The sequence below is a fragment of the Jaculus jaculus genome, chromosome 8, assembly GCF_020740685.1.
Source record: "Jaculus jaculus isolate mJacJac1 chromosome 8, mJacJac1.mat.Y.cur, whole genome shotgun sequence".
Lineage (NCBI taxonomy): Eukaryota > Metazoa > Chordata > Mammalia > Rodentia > Dipodidae > Jaculus > Jaculus jaculus.
In genome coordinates, this window is record NC_059109.1 from 92,441,787 (window position 1) to 92,457,453 (window position 15,667).

The 15,667-nt window shown below is 39.6% G+C and overlaps 1 pseudogene; it reads left to right on the top strand.

Moving 5' to 3' along the window:
* Positions 1-11,528: 11,528 nt before the first annotated feature.
* On the top strand, positions 11,529-12,328 carry LOC101597123 (annotated as a pseudogene).
* Positions 12,329-15,667: the final 3,339 nt, after the last annotated feature.

Here is a 15,667-nt window from a genome sequence, read left to right on the forward strand (position 1 = left end):
AACATCCCTTGTTCTTGGATCAGAAGAATCAATACTGTGAAAATGGCAATCTTACCAAAAGCAATATACACACTTAATGCAATCACATCAAACTCCAATGGCATTCTTCACAGAAATAGAAAAATCAATCAAAAAATTCATTTGGGAAAGACAACAAAGTGAGGACTTCTGGTTAAGATGGCGGCATAGGTACCACGCCAAAGCAGCCTGGGGGGAAAAAGACCAAAAAACCTCAGCAAAATACACACTTTTACTAAAAAGTGAGGCTTATAGGAAATTGAAGCGGAAGTGGAGAAGTAGAAGAGATCCAGAGCATCCAGAGCCCTCACAGGCTGGCAAAAGCGGCTCCGGCAGCTCCGCCAACCGCGGCTGCTGCGGTGCACCACAAAGCCACCAGACTCAGCCCCAGCCACAGGAAAAGCCAGGTGCGGGAGCTTCCACTCACACTATCGCTCTCTGCAACTCAGGAAATGTGAAGGAGAGTGGCAGTGAGCAACAGAGGAGCAGAACACAAGGTAGGAGAACACGTGGAACAGTGAGGAAACCAGAGCAGCTGTGTCTCCCTCCCCTCCCCCACCGCCTGAGCCCAGCTCCAGTGAACAGAGCAGCAGTCCTGGGACCTGGCCACGCCAACAGCGGGACCCAAGCAGGAGTAGAGTCCGGCAGCAATATCAGCGGCTCAGGCACCGGTAACAGCGGCCGCAGCAGCAGCAGACCCACGATTGGCAGCAGCGGCAGACCCAGCAGCAGCAGACCCAGGAGCGACAGCAGAGGCAGACGCAGCAGAAGCAGCAGCTGCAGTGGACCCAGCAGCAGCAGATGCTCCAGAAGTGGCAGCTACAACAGCAGCAGCAGAGGCAACAGCAGCACTGGGCCCACCAGCAGCAGCTTCAGCTGCTGACGGACCAGCAGAGGCAGCTTTAGCAGCAGCAGGTCCAGCAGCGGGGGTGCTGATCTGCAGGGTCACAGTTGCCAGGCTCGGTTTGCCCCACAGGAAAAGCCAGTGCCCAGCTCCAGAAATCAGAACAGCAGCCCGATGACACAGGCAGCAACTTGACTAAGACCAACATCATCCAAGGTAACTGGGATTGCACCAGGGAAGGGTCTCACTTGGTCACAAGCTGACTTGGATCCCTCAACAGACCAGAAATCTTAACCTCTATGTTGATAGAGGATCTGGTTGTTATAATAACTACTCTGGCATACATACTAGGGGCAGTTTTTGATTGAATGGGTACAGTGTTTAATTAACTTTTAGAATCTACCTGTATGTTATTCCACTCAACCTACATGAATACTCCCATAGCAGGGAAACTCAACACCTAGGAGCACCTTTGTAGATATTCTGAGAGTATTAAGAGCTACACCTAACACCTTAAGTTCCTATCCTGAAAATATATAACATCAAATCAATTGATACAGCTAAGAATACACAGCTAGATACAAAATCCAAGCATTAACTTAATCCAAGATGCAAAAATATATACATTATAACACAAGAAACACTAAAAAGCAAGACAATATAAATCCACCTAAAAGTATTAATGCATCAGAAATGACCTCCAGTGAGAAAGAGTTAGAGGAAATGCCTGATGATTGTAAATATGTTTAAGGAGGTCAGAGAACAAATCAAAGGAGTCAAAGAGGAACGTAAAGAGGAAATCAAAGGAATCAAACAAGATGTAGGACACCAATTTCATGAAATAAAGAAGGCAATACAAGACATAAATAAGGAAATAGAAATTAAAAAAAAAAAAACAGACAGAATTACTAGCATTGAAGAACACAGTTAATGAAATAAAAAACTCTGTAGAAAATCTCACCAGTAGAATGGATGAAGGAGAAGACAAAATATCTAAGCTAGAAGACCAGGTGGCAGATCTAATACAGTTCAATAAAGAGAAAGACAAACTTATAGAAAAGTATGAGTGGGAATTTCAAGATATTTGGGACAATATGAAAAGATCAATTATAAGAATTCAGGGCATAGTAGAAGGAGAATTACACTCCAAAGGCATAGTAGGCATCTTCAACAAAATCATAGAAGAAAATTTCCCCCAAATTGGGAAAGAGGTGCCAGGGCAGATACAGGAAGCCTTTAGAACCCCAGCCAGACAAAACCCAGAAAGAACCTCTCCTCGCCATATTATAATCAAACTTCTAAACACACACACCAAAGAAAAAATATTGATAGCAGTTAGAGAGAAAAATCAAGTTACCTACAAAAGCAAGCCCATCAGGATTACAGCAGATTATTCAACATAAACTTTTAAAGCCAGAAGGGCTTGTTGTGATATATTCCAAGTTCTGAAAGATAACAACTATCAACCAAGATTACTTTATCCTGAAAAGCTATCCATTCAAATAGACGGAGAAATGAGGACATTCCATGACGAAAGCAGGTTAAAGGAGTATTTGAAGACAAAACCAGCTCTACAGAAATAACTTGATAGAATCCTCCATGCTGAAGAAAAGGAAAAGCACACATATAAGGAACCTAGAAAAAACAAGTAATACTCAAATACTAGTTAACACAAGAGAGCACAGGTAGAACCAGAACCACACACACACAGAAAAAAAAAAAAAAAGGCAAACATAAATATACACCTTTCAATAATATCTCTTAATATCAATGGCCTCAATGCCCCAATAAAAAGACATAGGTTTGCAGACTGGGTTATAAAGCAGGATCCTACAAGTTGTTGTCTCCAAGAAACTCACCTTTCTACAAAGGATAGACATTATCTTAGGGTGAAAGGTTGGAAGACGCTGTTTCAAGCAAATGGGCCTAGAAAACAAGCAGGGGTTGCTATCCTAATATCTTACAAGGTAGACTTCAGTCCAACGTTAGTCAAGAAAGATAAGGAAAGTCACTTTATATTGATTAAGGGCACACTCCAACAGGGGGACGTTATAATCCTAAACATATATGCACCTAACATGGGGGCTCCCAAATTCATCAAACAAACACTATTTGAACTAAGGTTACAGATACCACCAAACACAGTGGTTGTGTGTGACTTTAACACCCCACTCTCATCAATTGACAGGTCATCCCAGGAAAAAATAAACAGAGAGGCATCTGGACTAAATGAGGTCATAGAAAGAATGGACCTAACAGATATATACAGGACATTTCATCCAAAGACTACAGAATATACATTCTTTTCAGTAGCACATGGAACATTCTCTAAAATACACCATATATTAGGACACAAAGAAAATCTTAACAAATTCTGGAAAATTGAAATAATTCCTTGCATTCTATCTGACAAAAATAGAATTAACTATAAATCAGTAGCAAGAAAGTCTATAGAGCATACACAAAATCATGGAAACTAAACAATACACTACTAAATGATGAATGGGTCAATGAAGAAATCAAGAAGGAAATCAAAAAATTTATAGAGTCAAATGATAATGAGAACATAAAATATCAAAATGTCTGGGACACAATGAAGGTAGTTCTTAGTGGTAAATTTATAGCCTTAAGTGCCTATATTAAGAAATTAGAAAGGTCGCAAGTAAACGACCTAATGCTTCACCTTAAAGACTTGGAACAAAAAGAACAAGGCAAACCAGAAATCAGTAGGCGGGAAGAAATAATAAAGATTAGGGCAGAAATTAATGAAATAGAAACAACAACAACAAAAAAAATCCAAAGAATTAATGAAAGAAATAGTTGGTTCTTTGGAAGAATAAACGAGATTGATAAACCCTTAGCAAATCTGATCAAAAGAAAGAGAGAAGAGACACAAATTAATAAAATCAGACATGAACAAGGTAACATCACAACAGATTCCAGAGAAACTCAAAAGCTCATAGGGACATACTATAAAAGAATATACTCCACAAAGTATGAAAATCTGAAAGAAATGGATGATTTACTTGATTTATATGACCTACCTAAACTCAATCAAAACGAGATTAATCACTTAAGTAGACCTATAACAAACATGGAGATCCGAACAGTTATCAATAATTTCCCAACTAAAAAAAGGCCAGGCCCATATGGATTCACTGCTTAATTTTACCAGACCTTTAAGGAAGAGCTAACACCATTGCTTCTTAAGCTTTTCCAGGAAATAGAAAAAGAAGGAATTCTACCAAACTCCTTCTATGAGGCCAGCATCACCCTGATACCAAAACCAGGAAAAGATAGAACAAAAAAAGAAAATTACAGACCAATCTCCCTCATGAACATAGATGCAAAAATTCTCAACAAAATACTGGCAAACAGAATATAAGAGTATATCAAAAAGATCATTCCCCTTGACCAAGTAGGCTTCCAGAGATGCAGGGATGGTTCAATATACGCAAATCTGTAAATGTAATACATTATATAAATGGGTTGAAAGACAAAAATCACATGATCATCTCTTTAGATGCAGAGAAAGCATTTGACAAAATCCAACATCCCTTCATGATAAAAGACCTACAGTAATGGGAATAGAAGGAACATATCTCATTATAATAAAAGCTATTTATATGAAGGCTACAGTCAACATATTACTAAATGGGGAAAAACTAGATGCTTTTCCACTAAAATCAGGAACAAGACAAGGGTGCTCACTGTCCCCACTTTTATTTAATATAGTTCTGGAACTCTTAGCCATAGCAATAAGGCAAGAGACACATATAAAAGGGATACAAATTGGAAAAGAAGGACCAACTTATCATTATTTGCAGATGACATGATTCTATACATAAAGGACCCTAAAAACTCTACTAGCAAACTGTTAGAGCTGATCAAAACCTACAGCCATGAAGCAGGATACAAAATAAATACATAGAAATTAGTAGCCTTCATATATGCTAACAACAAACACACAGAGGATGAAATCAGAGAATCACTCCCACTCACAATTGCATCAAAAAAAAATTAAGTACCCTGGAATAAACTTAACCAGGGAAGTAAAGAATCTCTACAATGAGAATTTTAAAACACTCAAGGAGAAATTGCAGAAGACACTAGAAAGTGGAGAAACATCCCCTGTTCCTGGATTGGAAGAATCAATATTGTGAAAATGGCAATCTTACCAAAAGCAATCTACATATTTAATGCAATCCCTATCAAAATTTCAAAAACATTCTTCATGGAAATAGAAAAAACAATCCAAAAATTCATTTGGAATCACAAAAAACCTCGAATATCTAAAATAATACTGAGCAACAAAAATAAGGCTGGTGGTATCACCATACCTGATTTTAACCTATACTACAGAGCCATAGTAACAAAAACAGCGTGGTACTGGCACAAAACAGACATGTAGATCAGTAGAACAAAATAGAGGACCCAGATGTAAGCCCAAGTAGCTATAGCCACTTGATAGTCGATAAAAAATGCCCAAAATATTTATTGGAGAAAAGACAGCCTCTTCAGCAAATGGTGTTTTGAAAACTGGATATATACCTGCAGAAGGATGAAAATAGATTCTTCTCTCTCACCATGCACAAGAATTCAGTCCAAATGGAATAAAGACCTTAACGTCAGACCTGAAACTCTGAAACTACTAGAGGAAAAAGTAGGGGAAACCCTTCAACATATTGGTCTTGGCAAAGACTTTCTGAATACAACCCCAATTGCTAAGGCAATAAAACCACAGATTAATCACTGGGACATCATGAACTTACAAAGATTTTGCACTGCAAAGGACACAGTGAAAAAAGCAAAGAGGCAACCTACAGAATGGGAAAAAAATCTTCTCTAGTTATATATCTGATAGAAGATTAATATCTAGGATATAAAAAGAACTCAAAAAGTTAAATAATCAGGAATCAAACAAGCCATTCAAAAATGGGCTATGGAGTTAAATAGAGCATTCTCAAAGGAAGAAATATGAATGGCATATAAGCATCTAAAAAAAATGTTCTACTGGGCTGGAGAGATAGCTTAGCGGATAAGCACTTGCCTGTGAAGCCTAAGGACCCCGGTTCGAGGCTCGGTTCCCCAGGACCCACGTTAGGCAGATGCACAAGGGGGCGCACACGTTTGGAGTTCGTTTGCAGAGGCTGGAAGCCCTGGCGCACCCATTCTCTCTCTCCCTCTATCTGTCTTTCTCTCTGTGTCTGTCGCTCTCAAATAACTAAATAAAAAAAAAAAAATGTTCTACTTCACTGGTCTTCAGGGAAATGCAGATTAAAACTACATTGAGATTCCATCTCACTTCTGTCAGATTGGCCACCATCATGAAAACAAATGATCATAAATGTTGGCAGGGATGTGGAAAAAGAGGAACCCTTCTACACTGCTGGTGGGAATGCAATCTGGTCCAGCCATTGTGGAAATCAGTGTGGGGGTTCCTAAAACAGCTAAAGACTGATCTACCATATGACCCAGCTATAGCACTCGTAGGCATATATCCGAAGGAATCATCTCATTTCCTTAGAAGTAAGTGCTCAACCATGTTTATTGCTGCTCAATTATAATAGCTGGGAAATGGAACCAGCCTAGATGTCCCTCAATTGATGAGTGGATAATGAAGATATGGCACATTTATACAATGGAGTTCTACTCAGCGCTAAAGAAAAATGAAGTTATGAAATTTGCAGAAAAATGGATGGACCTGGAAAGGATTATACTAAGTGAGGTAACCCAGGCCCAGAAATCCAAGCGCCACATGTTCTCTCTCATATGTGGATCCTAGCTACAGATGACTGGGCTTCTGTGTGAGAATGAAAATACTTAGTAGCAGAGGCCAGTAAGTTAAAAAGGAGACATAAAGGGAAGAGAAAGGAAGGGAGAAGGGTACTTAATAGGTTGATATTGTATATATGTAAGTACAATGATTGTGATGGGGAGGTAATTTGATGGAGAATAGAATTTCAAAGGGGAAAGTGTGGGGTTAGGGGGAGAATTAACATGGGATTTTTTTTATAATCATGGAAAATGCTAATAAAAAAATAAACATTAAAAAAAAAAGAAAACAAAGTGAAAGAGCTAGAGAGATAGCTTAGTAGATAAGGCGTTTGCCTGCCAAGCCAAAGGCCCCAGGTTTGATTCCCCAAGACCCATGTAAAGGTGAAGCTTGTTTGTAGTGGCTGAAGGCCCTGTTGTGCCTATTCTCTCCACCTACCACTCTCTCTGCCTCTTTCTCTGTCTCTTTCAAATAAATAAAAATAAATAAAGAGGAGGAGGGTCCTTAATAGATTGATATTGTATATATGTAAGTACAATGATTATGATGGAGAGGTAATATGATGGAGAATGGAATCTCAAAGGGGAAAGTGTGGGGGGGAGGGAGGGAATTAACATGGGATATTTTTTATAATCATGGAAAATGCTAATAGAAATTTTAAAAAAAAGAAAACAAAAAAAATTCATTTGGAATCACAAAAAGTCTCAAATATCTAAAACAATTTTGAGCAACAAAAGTAAGGCTGTTGGCATCACCATACCTGATTTTAACCTAAACTACAGAGCCATATTAACAAAAACTGCATGGTACTGTCAGAAAAGCAGATATGTAGATGAATGGAACAGAATAGAGGACCCAGATATAAGTCTGGGTAGCTATAGCCACGTGTTATTCAACAAAAATGCCAAAAATACTAACTGGAGAAAAGACAGCCTCTTTGGCATATTGTGTTGGGAAAATTGGATATGCAACTGTAGAAGGATGAAATAAGATCCTTCTCTCTCCCCATGCACAAGAATTAAGTCTAAATGGATTATAGACATTAATATCAGACCTGAAAGTCTGAAACTGCTAGAAGAAAAAGTAGAGGAAAACCTTTCAACATATTGGTCTCGGCAAAGACTTTCTGAATATAATCAAGTGCTCAGGCAATAAAGCCACAGATTAACCACAGGGAGCTCATGAAATTACAAAGATTTTGTATGGCAAAGGACACTGTGAATAAAGCAAAGATGCAACCTACAGAATGAGAAAAATTCTTTGCCAGCTATACATCTGATAGAGGACTAATAACTAGGATATACAAAGAACTCAAAAATATAAATAATAAGAAATCAAACAACCCAATTAAAAAATGGGCTATGAAACTAAATAGAGAGGCCTCAAAAGAAAAATACAGATGGCATATAAGCACCTAAAAAAAAAAAAAGTTGTATTTCCCTAGTTATCAGGGAAATGTAGATTAAAACTATGTTTAGGTTCCATCTCACTCCTGTCATATTGCCTACCATCATGAGAAATCAAATGACCAGCCAAATGCTGGCAAGGATGTGTAAAAAAAGGAACCCTCTACACTGTTGGTGGGAATGCAATCTGGTCCAGCCATTGTGAAAATCAGTGTGGAGGTTTTAAGACAGGTAAAAATAGATCTACCATATGACCCAGCTATAGCACTCCTAGGCATATATCCTTGGGACTCATCTCATTACTTTAGAGATACTTGCTCAACCATGTTTATTGCCAATCAAGTCACAATAGCTGGGAAATGGAACCAGCCTAGATGTCCCTCAACAGATGAGTGGATAATGAAGATGTGGCACATTTATACAACGGAGTTCTACTCAGCAGTAAAGAAAAATGAAGTTATGAAATTTGCAGAAAAATGGATGGACCTGGAAAGTATTATACTAAGTGAGGTAATCCAGGCCCAGAAAGCCAAGCGTCACATGTTCTCTCTCATATGTGGAATCTAGCTACAGATAATTGGACTTCTCTGTGAGTAGAAAGAAAACTCAGTAGCAGAGGCCAGTAAGCTAGAAAATAGATATAAAGTGAAGAGAAAGGAAGGGAGGGGGGAGTACTTAATACGATGGTATTGTATATATATAAGTAAAAGAATAGATTAATGGGGGTGAAGAGGCCCAAGTAAGGTCAGGTGAAGAGAATGAATAAAGGAAAGGTGGAGAGAGGGCTAATCAAATTCTAAGAGGTTATAAATAAATCATATGGAAACCTACTTTTTTGAACAATGGAACACTCAGGAGTTGTAGATAGTTTCTAGAAAATTTTCTGTGCCAGGGATGGGAAAACTTCCAGTGAGTGGTTGGCCAGGGAGCTCCCTGATGCCCCCAAAACATTACAGACCCTTTCAAAGGCCCTTGGTTTCCCACCAAGAATAAATGGTAAGGCTCTATTGCTAAAGACTCCATATACTTGGGCTGCAAGGCCACTGAGAAATCCTGCTGGAACTGAATTGATAACCTCCTCCATGTAGACCAGCTGACAGAAAGCTGGAAGAAGCCATTCTGCATGCAGTTCAATGGAAGAAAGAAAAATCACCAGTGAAGACACTCAACAGTGGACACTGCAAGCCTTATATTTTGCCAGCCAGGACAAATCAGCCAATGCATGCAATAGTGGCACATCTGTCATGGTGGAAACCAACTGCCCTCTAATTGGACTGGAGGCCTGCTCCATGGGATGGAATACAACCCTGATTCTGAAAACTTAAAACAGGGGTATTCATGAGCCCTAAAGTTGTAACGTCTGCTGCTGTCTGGCTAAATGTATATACTATGCTCGGCAAACTACCCAGTAAGCACTTCTCTTAATGTTCATACATAGGTATTAATGGTACTCTCACTTTTGGTAGAGAACCTTCTCTTTTCAGATGTCAGAGACTTTGGGGTGACTCAGAAGGCATCATGGTGCTTGAAAGAAGTGACAGGAATGCTTAGCATTGTAATATCTCTATCATACCTTCCAGCCTTAGAGTCCATTGTGGAAGAGATGTTGGAAAGAATGTAAAAGCCAAAGGAAGTGTAGGACAAGGTAGAACTCCTTACAACATGCTCCTCCAGACACAAAATGACCTGGATATCCATGACCTTACAGTGCCTGACACTGCCTATCAAGAACATCATAATAGGAGAAAAAGATCATGACATCATAATAAAAGAGAGACTGATTGAGAGGAGGAGGGGATATGATGGAGAATGGAGTTTCAAAGGAGAATGTGGAGGGAGTTAGGGTTTTGCCATGGGATATTATTTATAATCATGGACGTTGTTAATAAAAAATAATAAATTTAAAAATAAAGTAAAATAAATACCTTGGAATAACATTAATCAAGGATGTAAAAGACTTATGATATGACAACATAAAAACACTCAAGAAAGAAATTGAGGAGGACTTGAGAAGACGTAAAGATCTCCCATGCTCCTAGATAGGCAGAATTAATATTGTAAAAATAGCAATCGTACCAAAAGCAATATACCGATTTAATGCAATACCAATAAAAAATCCCAGCATTATTCGTCACAGAGATAGAAAAAACGATTTCAAAATTCACATGGAGTAGCGGCAGGCCTCGGATATCCAAGCACATTCTCAGCAAAAGAAAAACCACTGGAGGCATCAATATACCTTATATAAAGCTATATTAAAAGCCATAGTAACAAAAACAACATGGTACTGGCATAAAAACAGGAATATAGACCAATGGAACAGAATTGAGGAACTGACTTTAAGTTGAATAACTATAGCTACTTGCTCTTTAACAAAGGCCCTAATAATGTAGACTGGAGAAAAGACAGCATCTTCAACAAATGGTGCTGGTCAAACTGGATAAACAGAGGTAGAAAAATGAAGTTAGACCCACATATCTCACCATGCAAAAAAGTCAAATCCAAATGGATCAAAAACCTTAATATAAGACCCAAAACTCTGATACTACTGGAAGAAGAAACAGGAGATATGTTCCAAGATATAGGAATGGGAAAAGACTTCCTTAACAAAACCCTAGTAGCTCATGAACTTAAATGATCACTCAACCACTGGGATCTCATGAAGCTCAGCTCCAGCAGGATTTCTCAGTGGACTTGCAGCCCATGTTGATCTGCCAAAGAACACAGGGAAGCCACTACAGCTATGCCAGAAGACAGACAGGCTTCACCTCAACCTGGCATTAGAATTTAGCAGCTTTATCCCTATGGCTAGTTTTGCAGGCATGGAAAATGAGAGTTCCAAGAGACATATAGGCTTGCACCAAAGTTCCATAAAGCCACTGGAAGCAGGCAATGAGGGTCATGGGCAGATTTCCTATAAAGAGCCCCAAGAAGTTATTGAGTGAATCTATGAAGAAGCCTGTTTCAAAAGAGACACCAGGATTTTAGACATGCCAGGTTTGTGTGGGATTCCAGAAAGTGATGGCTCATCTATGTACCCTGACTAGAACATGGCTTCTCAGAAAGAGAAAAATAAGCTACTCCAGGTCATCTGGAATATGAGGCATAACTCCAGACTTTGATGTGTCCCACATGTACAGCATGGCAAGTCACTATCAGGAGACTGAAACCTCCTGGCCAGACCAGACTTTTGCAAGGTCTTTATTTTCCATTTATACTCAGCCTTGTGGATAAATATGAGGCCTTCTTTTGAATGGAAGGGATAAAGACAAGGAAATAGATTTTTAAAATATCTTAAGACTTATTCCCAAATAAATACACAACTTGCAATATCTCTGTAACTAGGAGCCATTAAAATATGTATGCAGATGGAAGAAGAGAGAGGGAAAGCAGAAAAAGTTTCCAGAAGTCCCATAAGAGGTGTGGGACTGAAGAAGAGACTTGGTCAAGGCCATGGGCCAGGGCTCCATGGGGCCCTTAGTCGATGTCTGGAGGCGTCCATTCCAGGCCATGTCAGGGCCCAGCTAGATTCCCTTTCAAGTATCAGGAGCCCTCTAGAGCTCCTCAGTGGAGAGCTCTTTCCCAATAGGCCCTGTGGCCCCCACAGGCCTATGGAGCAGGACACCAGCCCCATCCCAAATTCAATTTTTGCCTCTCCATCCTGAGCAGTGTTACTATCCCCCAACAGGATCAGAGGAACAAGGGCTAGTTGATGTGGGGTCTTATGGAGCACCCGAACATCTTCAGGGCCTCCCACCAGACAGGAATATCCTCCGCCCTGGGAATTTGGATGCTGAGATATATTCGATGCCCAGAATGCTGGCAGAGCTGGATGGGGTTTGGGTTATGCTCCACAGAGACCAGACCACCAGGTCTATGACCCTCCACCCCCTGATTACCACTCTGGATAACTGAAGCTCAATGGAGCCAGTGTCTCTACCCCATTGCTTACAGCATCCCCTATGGGGGACCCACCCTAGTCTCCTATGCTACAGCCAGCACCCCAGCTGGCCCTGCTTTATCTGTGCAAGGGACGGTAGCTCAACCTGTCAGAGGCTGTGGCCCACACAAGTGGGGGGTCCTCTCTCAGGCCTCTGAGTCTCTCCCAGGCCCTCACTATCTTCTCTCAGGCCAAGATGAATTCTGGGGGACTGGCTATAGGAGCCACTGGAAGCCAGATCAAGGGGGTATGGAGATCGCAACTTGACTGGCCCTGCAGGAGGAAGAGGAAGAGGAGGCAGGCACCGTCCCCAAGTCCGTGTGTGGTGGGGACATCATGCCTAAACCAGGTCAGGAGGAGATGGTGAGAATCATGACACTGGACCGAAGTTTCCACACTAGCTGTTGTAAGCGTGAGGAGTGTGGGCTGCTGCTGTCCTCTGAGAGTGAGTGTCAAGGTAGCTACCCCATAGATGGTCTTGTGGAAAGCCTGCACTGCCTGGCGAATCCAAGAGCCCTCAGCCGCTGTCACCACTGACTGCTGAGTCTTCCCACAAGTGCCTGTTAAGATCTGGGCCCTTATCCACCAACCTCCCTTTATAATTTACCACCACATGTTGTCTGTCTTCTTTTTCTCCCCTCATGAAATAATAATCCGTGGAGAGTTTATAAAACAAACAAAATAAAGCATATGCAGGAAATCCAGCTATGTAACTAGTCCTTAAAAAGCAGCAGGCCTGGGATGGAGAGATGGCTTAGCTGTTCAAGGTTTGCCTGTGAAGCCGAAGGACCCTGGTTCTAGGCTCAGTTCCCTAGGACCCACGTCGTTAGCCAGGTGCACAAGGGGGCAGTCGCGTCTGGAGTTCTTTGCAGTGGCTGAAAACCCTGGCATGTCCATTCTCTCTCTCTCTCTCTCTCTCTCTCTCTCTCTCTCTCTCTCTCTCTCTCTCTTTCTCTCTCTCTCCCTCTCCCTCTTTCTCTTTCTGTCTTTTGCTCTCAAATAAATAAACAAATAATAAACCAATTTTTTTTTTAAAAAAAGACAGCAGGCCTACCATTGATAAAACTAAGTTGAAAATGTTACATGGAATCCATCATAACTTAATTTTACAGAGGCACTCTCTCACCACTGAAATCAAATTGTGAGCACAGCTTGAAAACTTGATCCATCTCTGTGACAAGCATGTGATATGTATATATGTGTAACTCTCCTATGAGCTTTCATATTCAATTATACACTGTGTTTTGTTGAAATTTCGGCCCCAATTCTTTGTTGGTGCTATTCTTTTTATTAATTAATTAATTATGAACTTTAGGAGAATGTCACATATTGTACAGTGGTCATATACTCCTTGAGTTATACTGTTATATCTCTTCTCCCCTGTCATCATTCCACTGGGCGCTCACTTCAGTGAGGTTATTGGTATTCACTGTGGGGATTATAAATGCACAATTCAGTCTCTCTTTCTATCTCTCTCTCTCTTTCTGTCTCTCCATTTGTGTGTGTATGTGCATGTGTGTGTGTGAGAGAGAGAGAGATAGAGAGAGAGAGAGAGCCTCAACATTTCTCCTTGATTTTTTAACTACAATAATGTAATAAAAAAGCATATACACAAAAGCTCTGATTGACCGGTGGGAAACATACTATTTCCATCAGTTTCTTTAAATCTTGTTTAATGAAGGTAAGGCAAGAAATTGAAGAAATATGGTGAATGATTCCCAGATAGTTTCAGAATGTTTTGACTTCCTTATGGAATAGACTCAAGGCTTCAGGACTTGGGGATTATGAGAGCATTTGAAAAACCATATAAAGACCATTTCTGAAGATAGTATGCCCTTCTTCTTGATTATATATGTGTGTGTGTGTGTGTGTGTGTGTGTGTGTGTGTGTGTGTGTGTGTGTATGATAGTTTCTACTTGATTTTCTTTTTACTCTTGACCTTCTGTGTATTTTCTGGGGAATTTCTAGGCTGTAAACTAAGCTATTATTCCACTGGAAATAGTCTTCCAATGGGAAGCATTCATGATATTGGCAAGGACTAGGAATACACAGTTTAGCTGAGTTAACAAAGAGAAGTGTGCTTGTTCTCACTGAATTTCATCCTTACATAGAAAGATTAAACCATGTAGAAGTGAGATTTGGTGTGATCATCTCTCGTCATGGTAAATGCAATGAAGCAAATGGAAAAGAGTAATGGAATAAGGTGTTACTGGTATAAAGAATGGCCTGATCAGAAAAGGCTTTTGGTAGAAAGCCCAACTCAGTAGAATAGAAGAATGCATGGAGGTAGATCAGATCCCAAAGAGTAAAATCAGCAAGTACTAAAGTCTTTGAATAAGGACATAATAGGGGATTTTGAGGAAAAAAAATGGTCCATAGATATGCAGTACCTAAATGCAGGACAGAGAACTTTCAGGTGGGACCAAAGACTTACATAGACATATCGTTATTTAATGTCTTACTGACAGGAGAGAAAGTTGTACTTCATTTTAATGTAAAGGATAACACTGATAGTTTTAACATATAGAAGTGATGTAATGTAGTTTGCATATTTTACATATTTGACTAAAGGTCATATTTGCAACTGTGTGGTTGTAAGATATCCTAGCTGTGCAGGACAGTTGGTAGTAAGAGAGAAGATGTGATGTGATCCCAAGACTGAAGGTCATTTAGAGACAATATAAATGGCAAAGCAGAGAAAACAATAGAAGAGTAATTAATGAGCTTCCAACCTGAAACACTATATAATCATGATATGATGACTGATTAGAGAAATGTGGAAGCATGAAACAATTTTTGTCAGGAAATCAGAGAGTTTTCTCTGTGTGTTTTATTAGAAACACCAGTTTGACCCTACAAACTCAACAATGCAATCATAGGGAAACTTGGATTCAGGAGTTAAATATGGGAAAATGAACCATTGGCTTGTTCAGTGCTAAGAGCTTCTTTTATAAATTTAAGTAAAACTTTTATCATCCTCTCATAAATTCTATTAGTTGAGTTATTTGCTACAACCAATATATTAATTTCATAACACAGTTATAAAATGCTATATATCCATAGTTATTTATTTTCAATACAGACTCTATTAGTGTTGTTTTAACATACTAGCTATAGTGCTTTGTTCCTTGAGTAATCTCATGGGTAAATAAGAGAGAATATGTGGTATGTAGTAACAGTAGCTAAGATTCTAGCATTCAATACTCCAGCCACTTGCCCCCAGTGTATGCACACACATACATATAGCACAGACTTCAATATAAGACTTCCTCCTGTGAAATGACTTATTATAAGAAAGTATCATATAATTTCTTAAAAACTTTGTATACTTTAACCCTAAAGTCATGCTTTTGCTTGGACTATGTTCTACATTTCTGCATCTGCAATGCTTGGCTTTGAGTAGGCTCTATTCATACCTTTTTCTTTTTCTTCTTCTTCTTTTTTTTTTTTCTTGTATCTTTAGACAATTCCACATCTTGAGCCAAGTTACATTCACAGATTCTAAGAACTGAAATAGCTGGAAATTCAGAGGCCTCATACTAGCCTGCAGCTGGAGGAGCACTCACAAAGAAAATCTGTCCTTACCTGTAAGTCCCTTAGCAACCAGATTTGTCACTTTCCAATGCAGAAGCCATGAGGAAAAACATTCATCTCCCATGGTTTGTAGTATAGAGCTGAAAAAT